Here is a 24,814-nt window from a genome sequence, read left to right on the forward strand (position 1 = left end):
TGTGAGTGTGGCTGGCAACAGGATCTAGTCCAGCCCCACAGTCAACTCAGTGAACTTGGGAGAACATTGAGTTGCATTCTCTCCAGATCTAGAAAGGAACTGTCTTACTTTGTGATGTCAGACGTGGCACCTGAAAACCGTCATACGGAGATGCGGCATCAAACTTCCACAGCCTTGTTTTAGTGTGTAGACATGTGCGTTAACTGCACCAGTTTTAAGGTGTGTTCAGCTAGTCAATGAGAAGTGGTGTAGAGAGGTAGATTTGATGTTTCTTAGCTTTCCATGGTGAAACATGGCCCTATGGGTTTCTGATTGTTTATTTGTTTTGTTTTTAAAATTAAATTCAGCTGATAATTCTGCTTCCTAAATATAATCCAATTTTTACTTTTCTTTTATCAATTTCACAACAATCTGCCAGGAAAAAGGGAAAATCATATTTTCTTAAAATCTCTTTGTATCAATTGCATGCAGCTGTCAATTGAATCTTATCCAGTGTTTTAACTCCCTTAGATTAAAATTTCTGACATTGCGCAGGCCAATACCACTGATATGGTGGTAGGCGGGTCTCTGCGAGCTGAAGGCAACTTAGTCTAGACATGGATTCCAGGCCAGCCAAAGCTGCCCAGTGAGACCCATGGGAGAAAAATCGAAGAGTATGTCATAATTTCCTCCGACTATAAAAATGGAGCCAATCCCTAGAAATGCAAGCATAAACACATAGATTTCATTGGGCACTTCACTATGCTACTGGATAAAAAGTGAACCAGGAGTGGGTATCTTGGAAGGGGCAGAGGGAATTGCCATGATCTCTGTAGGTAGCATGATGACTATTTGGTAAGACAGGAATCCCAGCAGCAGTGGTTTCTAGAAACAGTAAGTGAATTTACTTTCGAAAAGATTAACTTCTTAGTAAGTAATCACATTAAAAATTAAGATGTTGGAAACAAGAGTTTTTGTAACTAAAATTGGTAGTATTTGTTTAGTTTTTGCAGTGCTGGGGTTGAGCCCAGGTGAGTGACATCTTGTAGGTGAAAAGCAAATGTTTTACCAGCTGAATTGTAGCCTCAGCCTTCAGAATTATAATTTATAAGTAAAGGAAAACAGGATTTCACTGTTAAAGGACAGACTGTATAGAGACAAAGACCACTTCACACAACGCTCCTAGAGTTGTGCTTTAGGAGAGACGGTAGACAGAAATAGACATCGTCAATAAAGTCAGTGACAGTGCTTACTCGCAGTGCCAAGCCCTGGGTTCAGTCCTCTGCACTCCAGAAAACAAGAGAACAAACTACATTCAGTAGTTAAATAATGTGGTCTTAGCTCCAAAGAGACAGGAAAATGGAACCAATATTGAGTTCAAAACCGGCCAAATACATGTGAAGAATCATAAGAAGATGAGCTGTTCCTGAATGGTGCTGGGGTAACTTGCTAGCCATTCGAGGGAGGGGACGAAGAGAGCTCTTTATGTAAATCAGAATTACCAACGGATACGAAGGGTTTCTTGCTAAGAAACAAGCATTAAACTGCTAGAAGACTAGTAATTAAAAATTAACCCTTCCATTTTTTGACTATAGGAAGAGTCTTAAAGCAAGATAACCGAGCCAGAATGTAAACAGAGAAGCCCACAGAGTTAATGATAGAGTTTACGGAAAATGGGAGCCCCCTGAGTGAGTGGCTCCCTTGTGCACAGAGCTTGGCGCTTAGAGGTAGAACTACAAATGGGGAAGATGCAAGAGTGAAATTCAGGGAGGATCAGTTCTGAGAAACAAAGGGTGTGGTAGGAGGGGCACAGAGAGAAACTATGGCTCCTTTCCAGAATCTGATGAAAACTCCGACCTTTGATCCAGAAAAATGGCCTCGAATAGATACACACACTTTTGTGTGCAATGCTGGGCATGGCCGTTGTGCACTGTGGACCTCCAGTTACGAGCCTTCATATAGCTTACTTATTTCCTTATTTTCAGTGCTGGCAAGCACTGTGGCACTGTGCCCTCCCCCAACTTGCCCTTTTACTGTAGCGTTTGGAAGTGACATAAGACTTCAAGGCCACTTATCGATGCAATTTTTTTTGTTTGGTTTTGGTTTTGGTTTTTGGAGACAGGGTTTCTCTGTGTAACTGCCCTGGCTGTCCTGGAACTCACTCTATAGGCCAGGCTGGCCTTGAACTCACAGAGGTCCACCTGCCTCTGCCTCCCGAGTGCTGGAATTAAAGGTGTGTGCCACCACCCAGCCTATGCAATGTTAAAGAAAATCACATCTCACAGTTTCATCTAAATGTCCAAAACCCCTGGAACTAAGGATCTGTTGCTTCCATTTGAACAGCTCGGGAGGCGTAGGGCTTCTGAGATGAAATGAATGGTGTCAGAGCCTTTTGGACGCAAGGGACCTTTCTGCCTCTCTCATTCTAATGGAAGACTCAGTTTTTCAGGCTTGGGACTCTCCAGAGTTGAGTAAAACTATGTTTGCCTGGAACACTTAGTGTCAGGTTGTGACGTCGATGGATGCCGGTTGATAACATTTAAACTTGGTTTGTAGAAAGTTCTGCTGTTACTAAAATACGATCTATTGATTGTCTATGCAATTTCATGCCAAGGCAAGATCTGGGGAACTGTTTGGTTATTTTGGTCAAGGCAGTTGCTGGTAATTGCTGGTTTTAAGTTTTTTTTCCCCTCCTTGAATTACATGAAAACATAAACAGAGAATATTGGATATATGTATTTGAAGATTTTTTTATAGCTTTACTGCTGAGCTTTTAAAATACAAAATGTTATTTTTGAGGTACATTAAGGGTACCATTAAGGGAGGGATAAGGTCACAGAGGACAGTTCTTTTGAGATGAATCTAAGAAGTTCTTTGGACAAGGTGCCTCTTTGGGCACCGTTTGTTCTCCCAGTGGGGCAAAGCTTCCATTTATCCGCTCGACCTCTTCTCATTACTCAGTGATAGTGACTAGAGAGCATCTTTGGTGTGTGTTCACCCATTTATTTCTAAAGTACGCAGACTTCTCTCCATCAGCAGGGAAACCCATAGATTCTGGGCATTTCTTTGCAAAACTATTTTATTGGTCACTGTGACTTGGAATTAATAGCATCATTAATTAAAGACTAATCTGGTGGGGAAGAGGAGAATGGGGCATGCGAGAGCAGTAACTGCCGAACTCTCTGGTGATTGGTCACTAGGACCACTGGAAAGGCGTGAAGCTGTCACCTAGGCTTCCCGGCTCTGGGCACTGTCCTGCGCACACGTTCCTTCTCCTCACTCTTAATAAGCCCGTGAGGCAGCAGGTTTCACCCTTTATATCTAACAGAGGCAGGAACAGCCTCAGAGAGGTTTTCATAAATATCTCAAACTGAGACTTTTGGCAAATTGCTATCAGGATTTGAACTCAGGAGTATGGAGGCCTTAAGCCTGTGAGTGCATGCATGCGTGCGTGCATATGTGTGTGCATGCTAGCGTGTCACGATGCTGCCTGTGGCCATCCAAGAAATGCTAATGCTGTAGTAATTTCTCCCCATTTATCCTTTGGTTAGCTGCCCAGCATTCTTTTCAGTGTGAGTGCCACACACTCCGGTTTATTTTCATTCAGAGATAAGAGTACATAGAGAGCTGCAGGTCCTTTTATGGTTTGTTGAAATTTATTCTATATTTACTACTCACTGTGCATCAGAATGGCTTGATTTGTTGAAAACAGAGGCATTAGTTCTCATGTGGGATCTGAATAAGGTACACTGTGTAAGTTTCTAGCTCTGCCTTTGGAGCGTGCTAATTTGCATTTGTTCTCCTGTCTTGTGCTCTTGGCAGATCATGAAAATTTCAAGAATTAAAATCAAGGAGCATATGATTATCTATACTTCATGAGAGGACAACCATGAACCTGGGGACAGACCCAAGTGACCCGAGAGTGCAGCTCCATCCTGTGTCCTCCTGGAGACAGTCACAGCGGTCTGAAGGTAAAGAGGACTTTGCTTTGGCCATTTTACTGGTTGCTGTCTGCCACAAGGCTCTAGGAAGAACACTATGGTGTGGCTGAACATGTGCTATTGTGCTATTGTCTATGTGTCTGACTCCACACCCCCTCCCTGTCCCCTTTCTCCCTTGTGGGGAAGTCTAAGTGGAAGGGTTGTGAATGGTCGTGAATTTTTCAGCCATTAAAAAAAAAAGTGAAATTGCCAGGGGTTGTTGGCACATACCTTTAATCCCAGCACTTGGAAGGCAAATTTCTGTGAGTTTGAGGCCAAACTGATCTACAGAGCGAGTTCCAGGACTGGCTCCATAGCTACTGAGATACCATATTTTGAACCCCACCTCGCCCTCCAAAAAGGTGAAAAATCATGACATTTGCAGGAAAATGGATGGAACTAGAAATCATTATATTAAATGAAATAAGCTGGATTCAGAAAGACAAATACATATTTTCTCTTCTCTCTCTCTCTCTCTCTCTCTCTCTCTCTCTCTCTGTCATAAGCACAGGCTTCAGCTTGAGACTGACCTTGAACTCTTGATCCTTCTCCTCCACCTCAAAACTTTGGGGTTATATATATATATATATATATATATATATATATATACACCCTATGCCTGATTTAGGAGTTTTTCTCTTGCAAGTTAAAAAAGAAGTCACAAGACTAGGAACTTCATGAAGGTATCATATCTTCATAGGCTATATGAAGTTATATCAGATAAGCATTTCCTCATCAAATCTGCATAATAAAGTTATAAGTTCATCGTTGCTCTGCTTTCAAGGAACCCGTGAAGCAGAGAGGAAGAGAAGATAGAGATAAGTATGGGGGTGTCAAGGGCTGTAGTCATAGGGCCAAATGAGGGCACAGCCGGGAGGCGCTTGGCATCACCGGAGGTGTCAGGGGAAATGTTCCAGGAAGGAGTAATCTATTCCTAGCTACATTGGCCACATAGTTTGTGAGGCCCAGTGACTGAAAATGCTTATTCACTCAGAGACTATGAAGACTTTCAAAATATCACAGCAAATATGGGCACCTCAAATTGATGTTTCTTCCACCCAGAACTGTAGAGCCCACAATGGGAAAATGAACCCAACCCGGGCACCAATGCTATTTGTTTCTTTTGAAGCATTTTTATAATCTAATTACACTCCAAGAGAATTATTTTTAAAGCAGTTTGGCGTGGCCCTGGTAGTTTTGGGGGAGAAACCAAGGACATTAGGAAGGGTCATGGGGGCATTTGCTATTAATCGCTCTTCCTGCACAGATCTGCATTTTTCTGGAAAGTTTGGGGGATATTTGCAACTCTCCAGCAGCCTGCACCTCTCAACCAAATGACGTGTCAGCGACAAAAAGCAAGTTATTAGTCGTGTGTTTGCTTGGGATGGAACAGAAACCCCGCCTACAGATGAGATAGATAGTGCTGTACATGGAGGGACACCACATACCTTCCTGCGGATGCCAGGCTTGGTCATGTGACTCACTTTGACTATTAGTGAGGGGAAGTGATGCAATCCAGGTCTGAGGAAAAGTTCTGGCCAACTCTTTAAAGGCCATGGCAAGTTGGTGTTCCCCTTCATATCCCCCACCACAAGTCCCATGTGTTCCCTGTCCTTCAGCCTGGATGCCGATGAAGAAGCTACAGGGAGTCACAGCCATCACGTGACATGTGAATGAGAAGTCACTGAGGTTAGGAGGTTATTTAGATCTTGGGGAACGGGACTGATAGGGCCTAATCACGAACTGGTTCTCACAAGTACAGTGTTCATCAGCTAAAGGACAGTTTGTGGCCTCACCCTCTGGAGAGTGGCATTGCCCTAAGGGCAATGGCAGGTTCTTCCAGGGGAGGATGCGCTGTGAATTCTGCTGATGGTTCTAGGATCTGCTGGGAAATCAAGCTGGACCCTCGATGCAGGAAAGGGTTTGATGACTAACAGTCCCTGCCCTGGCTTCCCATCTGCCTCAGCAGTTTGCTGCCTGACTGACCTTGGGCAAATTGCTTGACCTCTGTTTCCTCATCTGTAAACTTGGAAGACTATTTCCCCGCTAAGCTGTGAGGGCAGAAGCACTGCCTGCTGCTCCTTTTATACCAGAGCTCCCTTCTATTCCGTTTACCTGCTCGGATTCAGTTACATGCTGTGTGTTTTCATTACCTGCCCTTCATTAGAACAAAATAAAGGGGGCAGGAGGATCAAGAGAGGTAGGCTGGGAATATACCTAACTGGTAGAATATTTTTCCAGAACTTTCAAGGCTTGGGATTTAATTCTCACTGCAAAAAACAAACATCGAAAAACAAAACAAAAAGACAAAAATGGAAACAAAAGCAAAGAAATGACTCCTTCAAACAAAAGAAAACAAAACCAAATGAGCCAGAACACGGGACATCTGCAGATCCCCGCAGAGCACTCCTTTCTTGTCAAACGCTGGTCCTCTCCTCCTCCTCCAGAGACAACCATGATCACAAACATGCTATTTTCATCTGGATATCTTATGCATGTTCCTAAATATATTACTTATTATCATAGTATACACTGTTCTGGGTAGATAATGCATAGACAGCTAAATTTAAAAAAATGCAGCAATATTCTTTACAAAGGACAAATCTTGGATGGAAAAATTAATTAAGTCTGAGTGTGGTGGTGCATGCCTACAATCCCAGCACTCAGAGTGCGGAGGCAAGGAGCTGGTGAGTTTGTGGCCAACCTGGACTACACAGTGAGATGCTATCTCACAAACAGAACAAGGAAAAATTAGCAAGACAGACTACTTCTCAAAAGACAATGAAGGAGGAGGCAAACGAGCAAGCTCCCTTCTGTCACTCATCAAGAGTTTTTTTTTTTTTCTTCCATTGTCACTATGGATCAGACCCTGGATTAGGAACTGGGAGTCAAGCAAAAGGGGACAGAAAAAGGCCATTCCTCTGAGTTTGCTTTCTAGTAGAATGAAGGCAATACATTAGCAAGCAAACACAGTAACAGCCCCTTCCCACCAAGCATCAAGTAACGGTCCCCAGGGAACTCTGCAATGAGTAGATTCAGGTAATGACCACAGCACAGCTGTTCCAAGAAAGGGCAGTGGCAATCTAGACTATATGACCTGCAAAAATTAAATGCTAAAGTAAAATAATCCAACCAACAAAACAGGCTATAGTTTGTAGAATAAGAACCTAAAATGGTCAATAAATAACTTGGAAAAGAATTCAATATTCCTACCATTGGATAAAGGCAAATTAAAACTGATCGAGATTCCTCTTCACTCCAGTTAAATGAGGAAGAACTCTTGTTCAGTGCTGATGGGAATGTAAACTTGTGCAGCCAGAATAGAAATCCTGTGGAGGTTCCTCAAAACCTTGAAATCAAAACTACCAGATGACCCAAGTAAACCTTATAGGGAATTTACCAGAAGGATGTCGAGCCAATGTACGACAGAGATACTTGTATATCCATGTTTCCGTTGCACTACTCACAATGTGCAAGAATTGCACTCCAAGAAATGAAGTCCAGCTAGGAAATGTGGTCCATGTACACAATGGAATTTTTCAGCCACAAAAAAGTGAAATCATGCTGTTTGCAGATAATGGATGGAACTGGAGACCATTGTGTTAAATGGGACAAGCTGGATCCAGAAATATAAATACATGTTTTCTCTTACATGGTTAATTTATATTTAAATTTCTATACTTTTGTTTAGGTTATGAAAGTAGGAAGGGGAATGTGAAAGAGGAGGAGAGATTGTAATGGGATGCAAGTGATATGAGCAGAGGAGGAGAAAGGGGACAGCAACAGGGGGTGGGGGGATGCACGTAACCATGTGTAATGACACGCGTGTGTGTAGCGCGGTAAAAAAGAACCCGTGAATAAATAAAGAAGAAGGGAAGTAACATTTATCGGGCAGCTGTCTTCTGCTAGTCTATCTGTTGCATTTTCATTAGTTTTCGTAATGGCTCCTAGTGCTTCATTTTCAGGTAAGACATCTTAAAGTTCACAGTGGTCTGCCAACTTTCCCAAATGAGCCAACTGCTAAAGAGGGACTTTTGATCCTTCCCGCCCACTTCCTCAAACCTGACAGTTCTTTCAAGCAGGCAAACCATGGGCTTTGTTGTCATGCCCTCGCCACTATCTTCAGTCGTGCTATTTTTAGACAATCAATTATTGTATCCTGGAATAAAGCTCGGGCTCAGCTTCCTGTGCCCTTCCAGGTAGTCTCCTCTAATCCGCTGTCCTGTTGCCTGTAGGCTGCTCCTCTGTGAGCCCATTGCTGCCCCCGTGAAAGGACTGTGCCAGTTGCGGGATCTCACGTTCAGAGTTGTTCAATGGTACAGCACTGGTTGTGCATTCTCTACGATGTGCCCAAGGTTGTGTCTGACTGATCATCCACTCTCTGAGCCCAGGGAACTGAAGACCTGAGTCCCTCTGACTGCAGTGAGAACCCAAAGGATCCCTTTACTCTGTGTGGGAAGACATGGCCTCAGAGGCACTCTAGAGGCTCCTGGAGAAAGGTTGGCATTCCAGGGCAGTTCTGGCACAGTAAGGGAGTGGAGAATGACTCTGGAACCAGCCTAGGCAATGATCCAGTTTTGGGTCCCAAGATCAGTTATGGGAAGTGCTAGCTCTACTGACTGTCTCCCTCTGAGGGCCGTGGTGCAGATTCAGGTGACTCAGAAGGTCTCTCTCTGTGGAGGACGTTATTGCGCAGTACCAGAAAACAACTCAGCCTTGACCTTGAAGGAAATGTCACATGCCCAACCTAAATGGTATAATCTCATTTGAAACACAAAGATTTTATAATCATGAGCAATATGGAGAGAGAAAGGGCCATCATCTGGGTCAGGCCTCATTAGCATGATCACTTCCAACAGAGAACTCATCTCTAGGTAACTGTCATATTGGGGATGCAGTATGACATATGTCATATTGGCAACGTGCTTAAGTTTGTTCGAGAAAGCTAGGCAGCGGAGGAAACTGCGAACACACTCCTCTTGTAACTCCTGACTACGCTGCCCTGGTTGAACACACGTCACTCAACAAGAAAGTTCTAGTCTTGCTTGCCAGTTGGGGTACTGAGTCCTACCCTAGACAGGGGTGTGGTGTATGTACATGCAATAACGTAGAGCCAGCCCACTGGGTGTGTGACAGTGAGTGGAGCTTTGCCAGCTTCAGCCTCCTGCCTTCCGTAGCACAACGCCCTTCGGATGGCTTAGAGGCTCTGTGCCTTCCAACTCCAGGGCCATGTTCAAACTTGTCCTCAATAAGTATGTGGTTCGGGAGGGGAACGAAATGCAGAAATAGGGGTGACTTTGAGGAGCCTGAAAATCTGCACCCTTTCCTGCCCATGCTGGCAGTCCTAGAGAAGGTGGCCTGGAGCTCAGAGATGAGTGGAGGGGACGGTAGGAAGTATGAGGCAGGGGAAAGGAAGAGCAGGCCCTCAGTGAGGTTTGTTTTCAATTTCAGCCAGGGGCTCAGAATGGCTGGCATTAATACCTCATTACTGCTGGGGTTGTTTGATTCCCACATCCTGGCTTTGTATTAGAATCACCTGTGGAGACTTAAGAGGGTGTAAATAGTTGGCTACCTTGTGGGGAAGTCTAAGTGGAAGGGTTGTGAATGGGGTCCAGGCAGCTACAATGAACAAACCCTCTGTGGGTCCCATATTAAGGAAGCAATTCTGGGCGTGGCTCACTTTTGTAAATACAGTACTTTTCAAAAGGGACCAACACTAATCTCATGATTGCTTCTTTGTGAGGAAAGTCCCCCAGATTGATTTGGGCCTTTTCGCCAAGACAGACACGAGGGGAGTTCAGTGGAGCAGCATTTATAGAAATGTTAGCTGTTCTTGTAGAAATGACTGTGAAGATGTGTTTGTTGCTCCTCTTAATTCTATACATTGAATACTTAAGACAGTAGGGAACGTGTGTGTGTGTGTGTGTGTGTGTGTGTGTGCATGCTCATGCACATGTGTGCGCGTGCATGCTTGTGTGCATATGTACACATGTGTGGGCGCTCATGTGTGTGTGTTGGGTGGACGAGAGTTGAGACAGTGACTTATTTCTCATGTAGTCCTCCTGCCTCAGCTTCCCCATGATTCACTAAATTTCTAAAGCTGGAATTTTGAGACATTCTCTAGAAAAGTGACCTGATTTGAGTCAGCACCAATTGCACGCCAGGAGCTCTGCCTGGCAGTGCCAGGTGTGTCTTCCCAGGTCGGGAGGTCAGGCTGCAGTGGAGAACTGGCAAAGGCACCGTGCCCGGGTGACATGGTGGAGACGGTGAAACCTGACGCCCAGGAAGACGCAATGATGCCGTGGCTGATTTCAACACATTCTTGACAGTTCACTCTGTCAACTTCTGAGAACTGTCTTAAGGAAACGCTTACCAAAGAGTAACATAGGAAGAAGAGAATAATTGTATTTCAATAGGTAGCAACACTTGGAAATGCCATGATTATGAAGGACACACAGATTATTGAATAATGACATCATTAGAAGGTTGGCACTGGAAATGCTCATAAGCTCTAGGAGCAAGAGAGATGCTTATGACAAAAAGTCAAAGTCCTCAGTGCCAGGACTGTTCCCAAGGCAGGACGTGGTTAGAAGACAGGAAGAGGCATGTGTCGGGGACCAGAGCTCTGAGCATCTTCTCCCTGGTGCATGTAACAGAGATGAACAGGTGGGGTCAGGTTGTTCTAGTCTTGCCAGCATCCTTAAAGAGAATAAATTGCTCCGGTTTGATTAGCGGGCTAATATACTGTTTATCTGGATTTATTGGTGACTTTGGTCATGAGTCCTCTGTGGAAAGAACTTGCCTGTGGTAGGAGGCAGTAAAACTCAGGAGATAGACCAAGAGTCAGAGAAGTGTGTGCAGAGGTAGGGAAAGGGGAGGTGACCCGAAGACAGCTATGAAGTTCCTAAGACAGATGTCTAAGTTGGACATTTACATGAGCCTGTAAAACCCCTCTCGTGTGTGTGTGTGTGTGTGTGTGTGTGTGTGTGTGTGTGTGTAAGGTCAGAGGAAGATGGAGGGTGTCCCACTCTATACCATTGAGAGAGGGTCTGTCACTGAACCTGGAGCTAGACCAGCAACCAGCATGTTCCAGTCCTCCTGTCTGTCTCTCACAGTGCTGGGGTTACAGACTACTGTGCGGCCATGTCCAACTGTCTTTGTGAGTGATGGAGATTTGAACTCATCACCACGCTCGAGTGACAAACACTCTTACCCACCGAGTCATCCATCTCACTGGCCCCTGCAATCCCTTTCTTAGCTAGCTAACATCATGCTAGTTGCCTGCCATAGAAAGAGTTTGGGCAATAGATTCTTTACTTTAAAAAAAAAATGTTTTTATTCTACTTAGAACCTGCCAAGGTTCTTACTCGTTTATTTTCAAAGAAACCTCCCTTACTTTCCGAAGTCCTGGAACATTTTGTGCAGTGCATAGATGCTGTATTGATGAATCATTTCCCATTACATTACTGATAGAATTTTGGTCCCTACTGCACGGTCACTTCCTCTCGTGTCTTTTTCTTTTCCTTCAGCATCAGCCACGTTAACTGTTTCCTCACATCCTGCTCCCAACAATAGGCAGCTGGAGAGGGCTTTGGAGAGAATGGTCTGGGCCACAACAGGGATTCAGATCTGTACAGGGCAGGAAGATGTGGAAAGTTTGGGAAATTATGGGGTAATATGTGGTGAATTCCATAATCCAAAATAATTGACTGAGCACACACTAAACAGTAGGACCCAATGCTGATAAAAGTAGATAGACCCCTTTTTTTTTTAATTTTTATTTTATTTTTTTATTTTATTTTTGAGACAGGGTTTCTCCATAGCTTTTTGGTTCCTGTCCTGGAACTAGCTCTTCTAGACCAGGCTGGCCTCGAACTCACAGAGATCTGCCTGCCTCTGTCTCCTGAGTGCTGGGATTAAAGGCATGCACCACCACCGCCCGGCAGATAGAACCTTAATATGTGTTCATTAATGTGGTTCTTCTGTTCCTCAACTTGGTAAGTCCTACCCCTGCGTTCCCTAGAGGTACAGAGCTGATCTAGACTGAGAACTCATTCGGGATTTCTTTACTTAACTGTTTCTGTACATGGACAACACGGCCACAGTCAACATTTATTGAAATTCAACCCTACACTTCTGTAATAGAATTCATTATTGTTTCCTGTATTTTACCAAATAAAGAAACTGGACTGATTATGGCTCCAGTAGGTGACAGAGGTGAATTGGCTTCCAGAAAATCCGGCTCCTCAATATTGGATAATGCTGTTTGTACAATATGTGAGAAATCTGCTCAGAAATGTGGGATATGGTACTTAAGTCCATTAAATAGATATTTTTAAATTTCTTTTAAAAAGATTTGTCTTATATATGTATGTGTGTGTACCAAATGTGTACCTGGTTTCAGAAAAATGCATCAGACCTCTTGCAATGGGAGGTATGGATGTTGTAAACCACCACATTGGTACTGGGAACTGAATCCAGGTCCTCTCAAGAGCGAGTGCTTATAACCATGGAGCCATCTCTCTGGCATCATTGAATAATTTTTGAAAAAATTAATTAGGCTGAATATTGGTTGTGTGGTATAAGACTAACTGGTCAGGAGAGATGATGGGGAATTCTCTTCTCAGCTTGCTATATGGACTTCTAGCTATAGAGAAAAAAACTTAATTTGTCTATTTGTTGCATTTATTCAACAGAATAGTTGGTGGACTAAATGCTAAATTAATTTCTTTCTCTTTCTTTTCTTTCTTTTTTTTTTCTTTCTTTCTTTTTGATTTTTTGTTTTTTCGAGACAGGGTTTCTCTGTAGCTTTGGAACCTGTCCTGGAACTAGCTCTTGTAGACCAGGCTGGCCTCGAACTCACAAAGATCTGCCTGCCCCTCCCTCCCGAGTTCTGGGATTAAAGGCATGTCCCACCACTGCCTGGCTTCCTTCCTTCCTTCCCTTTCCTTTCCTTTCTTCCTTCCTTCTCTCTCTCTCTTCCTTCCTTCTTTACCTATCTATCTCCCATCCATCTTTCCCCCATTCTTTCCCAACAGAAAATTCCAAGACTGGTAAAGGCTGGAAAAGAAACAAGTCCTGCTGTGAAATATTTCCAAAGGTACTTGAGATTATCCAGAAGAGGAGAGGAAGGTGTTTTGACTGATTGACAAGGGCACTGAGTGTTAGAAAATAAACAGGAATTCTTCACTGAATAGAGGGTGTGGAGTCAGTGTGGGAAAGGATTTATGGGAAACTGCTGAGGTTGCTCAAGGTGCCCTGAGAATTTCAGGTAGCTAAAAAAAGTTCAGGACTTAGAAGGAAGGGCTGTCCTAACCAAGCGAAGGTACTGGGACTCCCTGTCATGGCCAGAGATGCCTGAACTCTTCCAGTTTACATATACCCGACAGGAGAAGTAACTTGAGCATGTCCTTTTGAAATATATAGTTATTTAATCATTTATAATAAAACAGTACAGTCAAAAGCAACTTGGCCAGGAAGGGCTTATTTGGTGTACACTTCCATGTCATAGTCCATCACGGAAGGGAGTCAAGGCAGGAACTCAAGACAGGAACCTGGAGACAGGAACTCAAGACAGGAACCTGGAGACAGGAACTCAAGACAGGAACCTGGAGGCAGGAACTCAAGACAGGAACCTGGAGGCAGGAACTCAAGACAGGAACCTGAAGGCAGGAACTCAAGACAGGAACCTGGAGGCAGGAACTCAAGACAGGAACCTGGAGGCAGGAACTCAAGACAGGAACCTGGAGGCAGGAACTCAAGACAGGAACCTGGAGGCAGAAACTGAAGCAGAGATCATGGAGGAGTGTTCCTTATTGACTTGCTCCACATGGTTTGACTAGCCTACTTTCTTATACAACCCAGGGCCTCCTGCCTAGGAGTGGGAACACCCACAGTGGGCTGAGTTCTCCTACACCAATCACTAATAAAGACAATACCCCATAGACTTGCATACATACCAATCTTACAGAGGCATTTTCTCAGTTAAATTCCTTCTTCCCAGATACATTTATATATGTGGATAGATATGCATGTGTGTACATATGTGTATAGAGGCCAGGGGGAAACTTCAGGTATTATTCCTCAGTTGTCATTCACCCTTTTGTCTTGAGAAAGGGTCTCTCATTGGTCTGGAGCGCCTTAAGTAGGTTATATCTGCTGACCAGAGAGCCCAGGGATCTGCCTGTCTCTGTCTCCCCAGGGTTAGACTGCAAACAGTCACGACACCCCACTTTTCTTACATGGGTTCGGGGGATCAAACACAGATCCTTATAGTGCAAGACAGGCACTCTTCAGAGCAAGCTGTCTCCCAGGCCCTATTTCACAGCTCTGAAAACCTTCATTTAATGTCCCGCAATAGGATATGTTCAAGGACTGCTTCTAAGTTCAGTTTATTCTGATTTCTAGTTTTAATCAAAATAGCTTGCCACACAAGCAACTACAGTTCCTGTTGAAGTGTTCTTTCAGGCAGGACTAATTAAATACAAGACACTATTTTTCTTTTTCTTTCATTTTAGAATTTTTTTTTTTTTTGGTTTTTCGAGACAGGGTTTCTCTGTGGCTTTGGAGCCTGTCCTGGAACTAGCTCTGTAGACCAGGCTGGTCTCGAACTCACAGAGATCCGCCTGCCTCTGCCTCCCGAGTGCTGGGATTAAAGGCGTGCGCCACCATCGCCCGGCGTAGAATTTTTTTTTTATTTGTAATACTGTTTGGCCAATAGCTTAAGTGTATTGCTAATTAGCTCTTAAATCTAGAATTAACCCATTTTCATTATTTTATATTTTACCATGAGGCTCGTGGCCTACAGGCAAGGTTCCAACTGGCAGCTCACGAATTTCCCCTCTAGTGGCTATATGGTGACATATATATATATATATATACTTATGTTGGTCCCCTTCCCTCTCCTTTCTCCAGACCCTCCTTGCTCTCTTTTCCAATCCACGGCCTCTTTCTTCATTACTGTTGTTACATACCTGTGTGGATGTATGTATATGCATTCCTAAATGCAGCCTGCTCAGTCTGCATGTGTTAATCAGATGTGTGTTTTCAGGGCTGACCACTTGCTATTGGATAGTCAATTGGTGTGTTCTTCCCTGGGGAAGGCTATTTCCTTCACACTCATACTCCTTAGTTGTCTGTAGCTCTTTGTGTAGGACTGAAGTCACGTGGGCTTTCCCCTATCCACTGTGGCATGTCTACTGTTCTCTGTTTTCTACTCATGTTTAGACAGCCATGTTGGTGAGACTTTATGGGTGTAGCTTCTGACACTCCTAGGAGTGTGTCCAGCCTCACTGGACACTGGCTCTCTGGTCCACTGGCTCTCACAATCTTCCACCCCTTCCTCTGCAGTGTTCCCTGAGGCACAGGGGTGATTTTGTAGATGTATCTATTGGGACGATTTTTCTTTTTAACTCTGAAGCACTCTTTTCAGACTTTTATTAATTTAATTAGTAACTTCCCACCTTTTAGTCCCTCTTACAAACTCTTTAGAGACTGTTTATTTTATGTTTTTAGCTTTGCATCAAGTCTTTGAATAGCCTTCATTTGAAATATTTAAATAGATTAGGAAATTCTGTTTCCAGTTTTTTAAAGTGTACAGATAGAACACTTAAAAAATGAAAAAGAAACATTTTCTTATTATTTCCCAGTACCTACCCAATGACAGGGAAAGATTTCTCTACAGCATGAGCTAGCTCTTACAGAGTAAGGAATCACTTCTGCCCCAGTGTCTCGAAACAGAAAATGCTTATTGCCTATAGTTTCTGAGGGTCAGGATTCCAGGAGAGACTCGGCTGTGCTCTTTTGCCTCAGAGCCTCTCTTAGGTTGCAGTTGGGGTGATGCCAGGCCTCCAGCCAGATTAGGGGACAACCTGCTTCCAAGTTCGCTCTCACGGTTGCTGTCAGGCTTCAGGTTTTCACGGACTTAGTGTCTACTCAGCTTCTCTGTAAAGAAAGAGGGCGAAAAGAATGGATGCCATGGTCAGGTACTTAATCCATGTTCTCTTTGTTAGAGTCACTGCCTGTGGCTCACACTTAAGGTGACGGGCTTATCCAAAATGCGTGGTAACCAAGCAGACTGGTGAGATCCGGTGAGACTGTTGCAGAAGCTGCCAACCATACCCATTTTCAAAACTAGAGTTTTATTTAGAGAGGTAGCTGCTTTCCTGTTCACTATTGAAATGTCATCTTTACCTAAAAGAGACATAGTAGGCATAGTTGTTCGTATGAGGATATTTGCCGGTGAGAGGCCATCGCACCGTATCCCTAAGAGAGAGAAGGTGACAGTCACCTCTCAATGTGACTGTTCTTTTGTCTTTCGACCTCACATAACTGGTTCACTAGTATGAGGTATAAACTTTTTAATCTACATTAGAAGAATCTACTTTCTGAAGCTCTGAATTATATGAAATGAACCACTTGTGGAATCTTCTTGCTCAGCGGTTCTCAGCCTTCCTAATGCTGTGACCCTTTAATACGGTTCCTCATGTTGTGCTGACCCCCAACCATGAGATTATTTCTTTTCTGCTTCATAACTGTAATCTTGCTACTGTTATGGAGCATAGTGTAAATAGTTGATATACAGAATACCTCATATGCAGGCCCTGTGAGAGAATCTTTCACCAAGGGGTCACTACCCACAGCTTGAGAACCGCTGCCTAGTTGGTAGCCTGAAATTCACTCTGCTCTACCGAGAGGGAAGCATGAGTACTGGTGGAACCCCCATTCTATCTTTAAGGAAGATGTGTGGGTGCAGGAGAGACGGGGCAGGAGCCGTTCCATCTAGTCATGTCTGTATGTAGTCCCTATGATTACGCTTATGCTTTCTTGTTACTTGATTTTTAGTTTTATTGAAGATTAGGATATGTAGAAATCTAACTGTTGACCCACTGTGGAGCACTCAGAGCTCGTTAAATGTCTCTCCATTTGCACCTTCTTTGATGTGGGAGGTCCTTCTGTATATGTGTTGCCTTTATTGGCTGATGAATAAAGCTGTTCCAGCCAATGGCTTAGCAGATCACAGACAAACTGGAAGAGATAGAGAGTAGGCAGAGTCAAAGAGATGCAATGTAGCTGCAGAAGGAGAAAGATGCCCAGAACCTTTTACCAGCAGGCTACAGCCTTGTGGCGATACACAGATGAATAGAAATGGGTTAATCCAAGATGTAAGAGCTATCTAGGAATATGCTTGAGTCACTGGACAAGCAGTGGCATAATTAATATAGTTTCAGTGTGATTATTCAGGTCTGGGAAGCTGGGAAACAAACGAGCAGTCTCTGCTTATACTTCTTTGCTTGAGATATTTTTACATGACCTAAGGTATATAGGTATATAAAATAATATGTCAGTCAAACATTTAATCATGCAGAGAAATTATAAAGAAATTTATTTGAAAATATTTATTTTGAATATACAGAATTTTACAATGTATTAAAGATTAAAATAAATTTGCCTGCTAATAAGATGTAAGTATTTATTCTTACATAAGGAATCAATCTTGGGTGAATGTTTGATACTGTGAGATGTAGGGCATCTTCAGTATTCTTAGAGTTGATTGATATTTTGATTTAATTGTCAAATGCAGAGAATGCCACTATGCATAAATACATAGTCCAAAATGGAGACATGTGTTTGAGGCCATTGGAAGTTTTACCCTAATTCCAAGCCAAAATTCATTTAATGTTTTTGTAAAATGAAGCTTAAGTCAGCAGCTCAGACAGCAAGTTTTGAAATCAAACATTCTAATATAATACAATCCAAAGGAATACTAATTTGATACTCACATGCTGAGGAATTATGATAAGAAAATAATAAAATTCTTTGTTTCCCCAAGTTAGAACTGAGATGGAGGCTTCCTCCTTCCTGGCAGCTCTATTAGTCCCAGGCTGCTAGGGTCGGGGGAGCATCAGTGGTCATATCCAGCTATGAATTTTATGATCTACGATACCAACTTGACCAGTAAGATGTGCAGTAATGACACTGTGGTAATAGAGTGACCAACTGCTTGCTCTCTGTTTTGAGTCAGACCCAGCCTATAGGAGAAAGTATATTCCTGGTACTTGAACCTTGTTTTCAAAAGAAAAACACGGTGGGGAAGGTGGTAAGCCCTAGGGTACTGCTACTGAGTACTGCTACTTTGTTAGATTAACACAGCATCAAGCTGCCTTCTACATAGCCAATCTCAAATAGACACTACTCTCTCTCTGAATCCGAGAGGCTTGTCTTTCCAGCGTATGGTGGTGAATGTGGAGATTCCTGGCTACACAGGTGCTGAGAATGCATGATGGCTGAGCATTTATATCATCCTCTGCAAGGCTCAGGGAACACTGCAGAAGAGAAGACAGGAAGAATGCAACCTGGCTACACAGGTGCTGAGAATGCATGATGGCTGAGCATTTATATCATCCTCTGCAAGGCTCAGGGAACACTGCAGAAGAGAAGACAGGAAGAATGCAACCTGGCTACACAGGTGCTGAGAATGCATGATGGCAGAAGAGAATAGGAAGAATGCAACAGCTGGAAAACAAGGAGAAAGGCTGTTGTCTTAGTTTGATTTCTATTGCCCTGTTAAACAATGATTGAAAGCACCTTGGGGTGGAGAGGGTTAGTTCACTGTGCAGGGACAGTCACAGAGGCTATGGAGGTACCCTGCTTACTGGCTTGTTTTCCATGCTTGCTCAGCAGTTTGCTTTCTTATACAGTCCAGACAACATGCCCAGAAGTGGCACTGCCCACAGTGATATGGGTCCTCCCACATCAATTGAATGAAGAAAACAACTCCCAAACTTACCCACATGACATTCTGATAGATGTGGTTTCTCATCTGAGATTCCCTCTTCACTGACATGTCTGGGGGCATACGTCCAGCCAGTGCAGCTTCATGGGCAAGGCATAACCTTTGCAATCTCCAACTCAGAGAAACTGGGGTTGCCTGCACTGGGTCTGCAGAGGAACGGCTTGTGAATAGTCAGAAGTGAACGGAAGAGGGATGCAGGAGGCCTTACCTGTCGTTGCTGAACCATTTACAACTGAGAGACAAAGGGAGAAGAAGAAGAAAGTGCCTTCAGCCGTGAACCTACTAATGACCCTATAGGTTTTAATAGTTCTAATCTGTGCACATAGATGTCCCTGGCTAAACTAAAATCGCCACCTAACAAAACCCAAAGTCGTGACTCTGGGAAAGAAATTGGTTGAGACAGGAAGTGTTGATAGGGATGAAAGAGAGAAGAGGTGTGAGATAGTAAAATATATATATGTATGAAATTTCAGATAACAAAATTACCCATCAATTGTTGTTTCCCATAAACCGTGGGTCGCTACTGGGATCAGAACATTTGCAACTCAAAGCGTATACTTATCTCCATTCTGAGCTGAGGGGTTTCAGGCAGTGTTGACTGGCCTTGCATGGCGGGATGGCGGCACAGTGCAAAGTGTCTGTGTTGTGTTTTCAGAACCAAAGCTGAGTGAATTTGTCTGCAGCATCATGGGTTCCTGCTGCTGGAAATACCTGAGGTTCATTATACGTTTGGTTGTGAATTCATTCTCATTGCTGTGCCCTCGGAAACATTTTTCGGTTGTGACCTCTGCATTCTCTTCTATGACCTCAGGTGGAGTTGCAGCCCACAGCTTAAGAAGCTATGATCAAGGGCATATTCCTTTGGAGACCTCTGCTCTAGGCTCAGGGTTGTTGGTGGCTCAGGCTTTAACGGTTGTGGATGAGTTATCTAAAAATACAGTGGTTAAAAAAAAAAAAGTGACCAGGGGCCTGGAGAGTTGGCTCAGCACTGATTACTCTTCCAAAGGACCTGGGTTCAATTCTCAGTACCCACATGGAAGCTCACAATTGTCTGTAAACCCAGTTTCAAGGGATCTGACGTCCTTATGCTGGTGCACATAAAAACAAACAAACAAATAAACAAAAGTGATCAAAGCTCTAATCAGATATCAAAAAACAGAGCAAAAAAGAAAACATTAAGGATTGTTCTAGGCACTGGACATGGGAGTACATGCCTTTAATCCCAGCACTCGGGAGGTCCGATAAACCTTTTCTAGGTTGGGAGAGATGGCTGATTGGAATTCCAAACCGTCTCTTGTTTAAGAAAGGCAAAGTAAAGATTCTTTCCCTTTTAGAGTTTATCTTATTGAGGCTGAGTTTTGAGACCTTAATCAAGGCTAGCCTTGAACTCACTACGTAGCCCAAGCCAGCCCCTAATTGCAATGTCCTTGCATCTACCTCCCAAGTGCTGGAATCGTCTAGCTGGGATTTTATGTCCCAGTCAGCATTGTTCTGGCTTTGTCTGAATTAATTGTGCAGCAGCCCCTGAAGAGCCTCTCATCCCTGTCTAACTCACACAGTCCCGTTTCTGCATGGCCGCAGACCCCACTACCCCTTCACATCGCCTGTCTTGTTTTCTTCATTCCTGGTCCACAAGTGACCGAGTCACCACACCTCCAAGGTTTCTCAGGGCTGTGGTTGTAGGGTTTCAGGAGTTCAGATGAGATGGGGGTGGGTGCAAGCAGTGGGCTTCGGGCTATTGTTGTGGGAACTTGAAGCAACAGCTCTGTTTCAACAAGGGCCTCTTTCAGTTTGGTGTGGCCTCAGGTTCCCCGGCGCAGACTTGCCCACCCTTCCAGAAACAACACTGTGGACACACTGCCTTCCTGGTGCTGCTGTGGGACTGATGTTATTCCTGTGTTCCAGCCAGGTCCCATCCCGAGGAACACGGAGCCAGTGTGCTGTGGGAGCTGGGCCGGTGTTGAAGTTGGCTGGTTGCTCCTTAGCCACAGCAGTTCTCGTGGAGGTGAGCCAGGGCTGGAGAGTGATCAGGGAGGCTCCTGTGCCATGTCCTTCTTTCTGAGTGGCAGGTGTCCCCGGACGCAGTGGACTGAACCCTGTGGGATGAGTCTAGCTACCAATGACCTCAGGCTTCAATTGTTTAAATCTCGTGGTGCACAGGGGTAGCGTTACAGGGAGGGTGTTTGGGAACCTGAAGACATCTGACCTTCATTTAGCCCTGATTCTTGGGGAATGGAGAAAAGGGCTTTAGCTGTTTAGGCTGGCTAAATAATCTGGTTCTGACCTTGTGAGGTGTCTGTTGAGGGTTATGTGTAGAAATCTGTTCTCTCTCTACCTCTTCTCTCCTCCCCTCCCATCTCTGTCTGGTTCTTAAGCAAGATGTGTGTGTGTGTGTGTGTGTGTGTGTGTGTGTGTGTCTGTCTGTCTGTCTGTCTGTCTCTTCTGTTTGTGTGTGTGTGTTGGCTCTGAACCCATAGAGGTGTGTATGCCAGGTAAGGTAAACTCTCTCTACCTTGTCCTCAGTCCTATTCTGGCTGATCGAGCAGGACCGCTCAATTTGTGTGGCGTCAGGTAAAGCCAGGCCGCTGTCTCCTCTCAGGACTTACTGTGCGGCTTGAGGACTTCTTCCTTCCAGGGTGACGCTTTCTCAAGGCTGTTGACCTCTGTTTTAGCACAGGGTGGTAATGACTCCTAAGGTTCCAGCATAGTGCCCATCGTATTGAACAAGCTTTCGGGATGAAGTCATTGACTTCCTGTAGAAATTGCCACCCAAGGGCCTGTAGGACTTTGTAGAGGAGTGAGTCAAGGGTTCTGGAAAGCGGTCTGTGTGCGAGCCTTAAGACCTGAGTCAGAACCATGGCAGTGAGTCAGCAAGTATTTATGAACATACCTACTGTCAACACGAGTAGTCGTGTTGTAGACCTCATCATACAAAAAGCGAAAATAATATACTTTCTGGTCATTAAGAACTAGCAATACTACTTGGCAAGGCATGACCATGAAAATATTTAGAAAAAAATAATTTAAAATGAAAAGTCCAGGTAGTTCTGTATTCTCTAGATGCTCTTGAACTTGATGGCCCTTTTGCCTCCGTGTTTCCATGTCTGTCACTCAGTTTTTCCCAAGTGTCTGTCCTGTTTCCTCCAGATGGGCTCTGGAGAGGGAGCCAGATACTTACTACACGTCACCCTGTTGTGTGTGAAATGAAGTATAGAGACCATGGGTAAAGGGTGTTTGGGGGGAAGCTCTCTATGCACACCTTCCTGTGTGTGTGTGCGTGCACGCGCGGGTTTAAATTGAGTTCTACTCTTGGCCTGATGTTTTATTATTAACTAAAAACTTATTAGGCAAGGGTTCTGTATGGGACAGGAATGTGCACAAGTTCGGACGGGTGCATGACTCATTGGTTTTAAGGAATTCAAAAGTGGTGGTTTACTAAGAAAGTCAGCCTGAGAAATGAGAGAGGGGGGAAGGAAGAGAGCAGAGAGAGAGAGGGTGGGAGAGGGAATGGGAAAAGGAAAGAGGGGGGTCAGGATGGAAAGAGGCAGTCAAGAGGTCCTCTTGTGAGTAAAGCTGACTAAATAAGGCGCTCCGAGGCCCCTTGCAGCCCATGGGTAATTCTATCACTTAGTAGGAACAGAGGGCAGGAGGAAAAGTGTTCTGCTGTGTGTTGGAAGGGGAGGCAAAGGAACTCGCAGCATCTCGCTGCCAGCCTTGGTTCAGCTGCAGGTGGAGGTAAGGGCTCCTTTCTGCTGGTGGTGTCTGCTACCAAGTCCCACTGAGCTCCTTCTCATGTCCAGGCATGCTACAATTAAAACCACACACAAGCAAACAGCAACAACCAACAAAGAACAAAGAAACTGCAATCTCATTTAATCACCACAGACTCCCTCTACTCTGAGGGGTTTTCGTGGTTTACCCAGGGCCACACAGCTGGCGAGGGGTCGAGACAGGATGTGCCCTTGGATCTGTTCAGTCTAAACACCTTTGCTAGGGCATGCATTCACCTATTTACCTGCTCATGCTGACTTTTTAATCTTTCTTTCTCTGTAGGAGGGAGGGGGATCTTTGCATTCTTTGGCAGTGAGACTCTGCTTGTCCCCTAGGGCTAAGTGAGGTAGGTTCTCAGCACATTTTTGATGAATGACTGAAGAATGCATCCCAGTTGCTCCGTGAATTGCAGAGCAGTATATGGGAAAGGGCTCCAGGGAGGAGGAGAGAGGGGCTGTGTTCTTGTTCTTCCCTCTTTTCTAACCACTTGCTCTTAGGCTGTTGCTTAAGGGGGCTGAAGCGGGCAAGGCACAGTATAATTTCTCTAAAGCTGGATTCTTGGAAGGCACGGAGAAAGCCACGAGATCCCCTGGACTGTGTGAGTCATCTAGCAGGCCTCTGTTCAGTCTTTTTTATCACAAGAACCTATTTTGGCAGTTCACACAAACTCTCCTTTCTCCTGTGCTCTTTCTCTGTCTTGCAAAGGACCCCTTTTCACCGTGTGTCAGGATCCAAAGGTTTTGTAGAAGACAAAACTTCAGTCACGACATAAGGAAAAGACTGGACATCATCTGATGGGAACCCAGCTAATACTTTCCTCACCCAGGGGGAAGCTATGGCTCCCACAGAGGTTCCAACATCATGCCAAAATCAAAGAACGATGCCTATAAGATTAGATTATTCAAGCACAAACTAATTACCTCAAGACTACCCTACGATTGACTTCACTGAAATTGAAGAATTGTTCTTTCCTGTAAAGTGAGATTCTATATTTTGGAGAGGAGAGGAAAGGAGAGGGGAAAGAGAGAGAGAGAGAGAGAGAGAGAGAGAGAGAGAGAGAGAGAGAGAGAGAGAACTAACATCTTGTGGGCACTTAAGACGAGCTAACTTTAAACAAAATAGAGACTGGAACCTGGCGACCTGGACCAACTCCTGTGTTCCTCTGGGGCTATAACGACCTTCTGGCATACAGTCTAGAAACAAAAGTGTCTTTGAGAAATGACGTGAAATCTTGAATATGTGTGACTAATGAAAATACTGATGATCGCCGCTCCAGGTACAGAAGGAAACAGACTGTGTGCCAAGCACTGCATTAATTATCTAGAGCACGTCAAGCTGGAGACACGAGCTGGGTGATGGGGAGAAAGCCCTGGAGACACCATCCACAGACCACACACACAGTGGCGGGGAGCTAGAGCCCGGTCCTGTGGTCCTTAAGACGTTGTTTCCTAGCCACCCTAACACTCTTCCTTTCTCTTAGGCTTGCAAGGTTATGACAAGACCAGTTATCAGTGGTCAGAGCTCCCCTCGTGCCCATTGAAGAGAGATTACAGGAATGGGGCGATGCCCTGAGGAATGAGGAAAAGCTGTACTGGAAGACACTGGAAGGAATATAGAATGAGTTCACAGAAGGGTCCAGCCGTGGGGGCTGTGGAGGGCAGGGATGTGTGGATGTAGCAGTAGGGCCTTCTGATGCAGCAGAAGCTGTGTCTATCCTCTCTCAAAAGGCAGTCAAAGCCAGCTTTCCCACGGAGAACTGGAGGACTAGAAAGGATCATGGTGGATATTGCTCCATGTCTACTTTAGTGATCTATGTAGTCTGCTCTCCTTTGCCAGCTTGGATATGTGCAGACGACCCTCAGTGTTCAGATCTACATTCCTTTTGTGACAACGTGAACTTAACGCCTCTGCTGCTGTTGGAACTGACCCATCACCCCACCCTGGGCAACCCCAGGAACATCTGCGGGCAAAGGTGCCCACTGGAATACCCGCTTGGCCTCGTGGCCTTCATGAGCCTTTTCGTAGGGCATCAGTTTTCTTGGTCTCTCCTGTAATTGGTTTGGAAGGCTGTCTATCAGCTGCTGCCCCTGTCACTCAGCTCTCAAGGGCAAACTGTTGTCATCAAGGATAAACTGTTGTCATCAACAAAGTATTGGTACAGGTGGAACCTGATCCCAGGAGTGAGACCCGCAGTGGAAAGTCAGTGAGCGGATGACTCAGCTCTGGAAGCCCAAGTCAGGTTTGATAGAGGTGACTGGGAGAATCCGGCTGCTTCCTTGAAGTTTATGCA

At 44.5% G+C, this 24,814-nt stretch overlaps 1 long non-coding RNA gene across 1 annotated transcript in view; it reads left to right on the forward strand.

Annotated features, from left to right (window-relative positions):
* The first annotated feature begins 3,867 nt into the window (after nucleotides 1–3,867).
* Nucleotides 3,868–24,814, forward strand: part of LOC121441381 — a 28,395-nt gene continuing 7,448 nt past the window's right edge. The window contains exons 1-2 of the long non-coding RNA XR_005973456.1: nucleotides 3,868–3,950; nucleotides 20,659–20,758. This is a non-coding gene — a long non-coding RNA (uncharacterized LOC121441381). The remainder of the gene's footprint in view (nucleotides 3,951–20,658; nucleotides 20,759–24,814) is intronic.

The sequence above is a fragment of the Microtus oregoni genome, unplaced genomic scaffold, assembly GCF_018167655.1.
Source record: "Microtus oregoni isolate MIOR12 unplaced genomic scaffold, Mior012 000077F_ref0000221, whole genome shotgun sequence".
In the NCBI taxonomy this organism is placed as follows: Eukaryota; Metazoa; Chordata; class Mammalia; order Rodentia; family Cricetidae; genus Microtus; species Microtus oregoni.